At 40.2% G+C, this 4,625-nt stretch overlaps 1 long non-coding RNA gene across 1 annotated transcript; it reads right to left on the bottom strand.

Annotated features, from left to right (window-relative positions):
* Positions 1 to 609: 609 nt before the first annotated feature.
* On the bottom strand, positions 610 to 2,138 carry LOC130181081 (uncharacterized). The gene is made up of 3 exons (XR_008829522.1): positions 2,053 to 2,138; positions 1,889 to 1,977; positions 610 to 1,299 (listed from the first exon to the last, which is right to left on the bottom strand). It is a non-coding gene; the product is annotated as an uncharacterized LOC130181081 (long non-coding RNA).
* Positions 2,139 to 4,625: the final 2,487 nt, after the last annotated feature.

The following is a 4,625-nucleotide window of genomic DNA, read 5'->3' on the forward strand; positions in this document are numbered from 1 at the left end:
TTTAACAAAAGCGCTATAACAAAACCAAGAGGTGTGTTCGTACATTTGGACATTTTACCGACGCACCGCAGGATCCTGATGTATTTTAAACGTGTAGAATTAAACTCACTATACTGAATATGGTCGTAAACTGATTCCACTGTTGTGAAATTAAATGAATGAATGAATGAAAAGAGAACTCCACATTACGTCAGTATTCACAGTAAAATGTGGAGTTTGATATTCTTCTTTATCCACATTCAGATTTTGTATAATTTAGATTTTTAAAAGTAGTTTAATACGTTTTTTTTATGTTTGATCATAAGAATTAAGATTTCTCTCATTCAATGAACTCAATGCAAATCATATTTTTCTGATCTTTACATAAAAACTTAATTTCCCTTTTGATTTGAGCTGCAGCTTTTTTTTTTGGGATTATTGTTGAAATTTATTGTTTTGTTGTTTCTCTTTATTTTTTTATTTTTCAGTTTTTTGATGATGATTTCTTTATTCACTAAATTATTCATTAAATAAAATGATAAAAGAAAAAGTACAAAATATAAAAGATTGATTTTATTTTTTACAGAATAAATAATCATCACAGCTGAAGAATAATTTTTTTATCAACTCAACGATCATTTCAACATCTGTATTGATCTCAACATAAGATTTGTTGTTGATAAAACAATGTCACCTCAAAGGCCATTCTGGAACTTTTGATCAGATCACATGCTCCTCTCCTCAGCAGCTGGATTTTGCCCGGTTGTCATGGCGTTGCAGATGTTATTTTTTCTTCTTCTGCTACTTTCAGTCCCATTTGGTCTCGAGCTTCGTCTCTTCCTCGTATCAGAACATTCACGTTGTGGGAAACTCTTCCGTCAGTTCGGAGGCGGCGAGTCGTTTTCACATGAATCTCATATGAATGTTTTGTGAAGATCATTGAACATTCACCTCGTGACCATGAAAAGCTCTGAATCATCGGACTGGGATGTGGTTTTTTTTTAGGTTCTGGTGTTTGGTGTAATTTTCCGTGGCGGGTGGAGCCATTATTTCACCGTCTCCTCTCCACCAGCAGCGTTCAGTGGATTCATATCACCATCTGTCCCGCAGGGATTTACTGCGGTTTACTGATCAGGATTTTACAAGCTGTTTTCAATAAACATATTCAAACATTTTTCAAACAGCAGGCTGCGAGCGCTCGGTTTATAATAACGCAACCTGATGCGTCTGTGGCCTGAACCGACCGTTTAACGTCGGCGTGTTTCTTCGGGTGTAATTACAGTCGAGTTTCCAGAAACCATCGTCTCCGGTTACAAAGTGCTGCAGGAAGCAAAAGCAGCAACTAATCAGCTGTAAGACAGGAAAGGGCCGCGCCGCAGATTAAAGGCTGCTCATCATCTATACGAGCCGCAGTTTTACATATGTTTATACATGTCATCACCGTCAATGAAAACCTTGTAACTCCAGCTCAGGTTTTAAAGCTGCCGTCTAAGAAAAACTCTGTGACCATTGAGTTTATGAAACATTTTTAAAAACTCATCAGATGAATTGATAATGTGCTGCAAAGACAAACTGAAGTTTTCCTCTGTTAAAATGTCATTTTGAAGATTTTAAATGACAACAGTTAAATTAAAATGAGTAATTACTCTAAATTACAGCAGTTTTTCAATAAGTAAATAAGTCTTTACTTATTGAGTTGCATAATTAATTAGATTTTATGTGAATATAATAAGAGTTTGTGTAGTTTCCCGCTCTTTTCTTTCACTGTTTAGCCATGTTAGTTACTTGCACTGAGAGCAGATCAGGAAATAGTTGAACATGGCGGCAGCACTGTTTTTCCCTCCTCCTGAAAGTCTGGTCACATCTACCGATTTTAAAACCCAGTTCAGATTAAGCACCGCCCACTTACCTGTATGACGAACACCTCGACTAAAGACACCTTCAACTGCAGGTGAACCTCCGTGTCGTTCTGTTGTCCGGCACATGTAACCACCACGTCTGAAAGAAAAGCAGAAAAACAGCCATTTACAAAACCATCACCAAACAGCAGAGCTAGCTAACATGCTAACTTACCTGCTCTGACTCAGGACGACTAACAGGCTCAGAAACACCTGTACGAGGAGGAAAGATTAACGTTATACAAATAGATTGAGTTTGTTATTATATTCTTCTTCACGGAACCAGTGACCTCAGCTCTGTGTAGCTGTGATCGTCTTATCTTTGTGAAACGCTGTTAGCTAACGTAGCAGCTGTGTCACAACTCAGAGGCGGCTTCCTTCGACGGACGCCGTCTACGAAGACGCAGCTTTCAAAGTTACAGAGGACGGCGAAGGCCGGACCGAAACTAGACGGTCTGGCCCACGGAGGATTCACGCTGCGCGTCACCAGCTGTGCGTGAACTTAACGAAACGTTAGCATAGCAGCACTCCTGTCGCCTAGCAGCACTCCTGTCGCCTAGCAGCACTCCTGTCGCCTAGCAACCTTGACAACATTTAACTTTTTTTCCTCAAAAACTTGAGTTTTTAAATCCTTTAGTTTTATAACAGTTGAACTTTTAGCTGCAGATTTAAACGTGTGATCCTCGGGCTCCCTGATGGCGTTGTTTATTTTCATTACCGCCGCGCATTGAATCTTGGGATACGTCGGGCCACGAAGGATCCACCTGAAGGACACATTTCTCAGCCACATACTCCTCAGGTTTAAGGAGCTTGTTTTAAAATAACACTTAGATATCAGAGGCGCCGCAGGTTTTAATGGATTAATTAAATAAGAATTCAGTGAAGAGCCAGCAGCAGATTTGTGGGATTTGAAAAGCGTCATGAAGTTTCACCGCAGGATTCAACATTTAACTTCTAGTAACTCACAATTATCTACTGACGTCTCACCCCGGATCCCTGACACTCTGCTTCTGTTCATTTCAAACTATATAAGTAAAACTTTCTGTTGCCGCGGATACAGCAGGTTGGCAGAAACACCACTTCACTAAAGTTTAACTGATCATCCTCATCATCATGTTGCAGATAAACGAGTCTATTTATTGAACGCAGGCTGATTTACAGTCCGCCCGGTAACTGACGAGTCATCAGAGGAAGACGGAGCGTTCACTGATAATCAGGCATCTGGAAACCATGACAATCAGAGAGCAGGAAGAGCTCAATCAATGAGACGACACACATACACACACACATACACACTGTACATGTACACACAAAAAATATTAATATGCATGAACAGACAAATGTTCTCACACACACACACACACACACACACACACACACACACACGTGGTGTTCAGGGGACAGTGTTAATGCTGAACGAAGAGACGCAGACACACAGTGGAAACAGTGAAGTCATTTCTTGTCTGTCCTACAATCACAGCTCGTCATCCTTGAGTCCCGCTGGTTAATAATCATAACGATCAGCGGTGGATCAGTTTCACAGACCGGGTCACATGATCACCGACTCAGACAAACCACTTTAACCAGCGGCTACGACGAACACGACGGAGACGTGGCGGTAAACCTGAAGCTGTCGGAGTGAACACCATTCAAATACATGCACTTTTCTTTATGTCTCATGTTGTATTTGTTCTTAATGATGTAAAATTACTGGGTTTTTATTGGAAGCACACGTCACGACTTCATCTCACACTAACACATGAAACTATGACATCATTTTTGAGGTACTGGAAATAACAGTGTTAACACAAGGCTGAAGTTTAATACAGCTGCCACATGAGGACAGACACGCTGTGGTCACTGCTTCCTGTTCAGCGTGTTTCAGACATGCAAACATGAATCTGCGGTGATGCTGTAAAAATACAGCTGCAAAACTCCTGCATTTATAATAGTTAAAGTACAGAAGTGTCAACTACAAATTGTACTTAAAGTATCTGTAGTAGTTTTTAAAAAAAACACACTGGATAATTTTACTTTTGTGAATTAAAAACAATCATTTCAGTGAAATCAGAAGTTGAGAGGAGAAATGTCTGGAACTGAAAACGACCCGTTATATTTTATAAGATTATCATGTTTTATCATTTAAGATCTTCGTCTAAATAAAGAATAAAGTAGCATTAAATTAAAGTACAAGTACTTCAAACCTGTACTTAAATACAGTAGAAGAGTAAATGTACTTAGTTACTTAATAAAAACTCTCCAGTGTCTGATGGAGCAGTGTGGTGCGTTCAGGTTCATCAGTCCGTCTGAAAACTGAGTTTCATTCAACTCGAGTATGAACATGAAACAGTCGGAGATACGAGGTTTCCACCTGACAGCTGTAATGGACGCCTGGGAACAAGGCCGAGTGTGTCTGTCTGACAGTAACACACACACACACACACACACACACACACACACACACACACACACACACACACACACACACACACACACACACACACACACACACAGATGTTCTTTACCTCAGCCCCAAGGGAAGAGACACACACGATTGCTCATTTATATGCACATGCTCACACACACACACACACACACACACACACACACACACACACACATACACACACACACACACACACACATACACACACACACGGTCAGTCATACACACAAGTGTGACATGTGTGCGCACACACTCACTTAGTCACTCACAAACACACATATATATATACACACACACACACA

The sequence above is a fragment of the Seriola aureovittata genome, chromosome 14, assembly GCF_021018895.1.
Source record: "Seriola aureovittata isolate HTS-2021-v1 ecotype China chromosome 14, ASM2101889v1, whole genome shotgun sequence".
Taxonomy (NCBI): Eukaryota; Metazoa; Chordata; class Actinopteri; order Carangiformes; family Carangidae; genus Seriola; species Seriola aureovittata.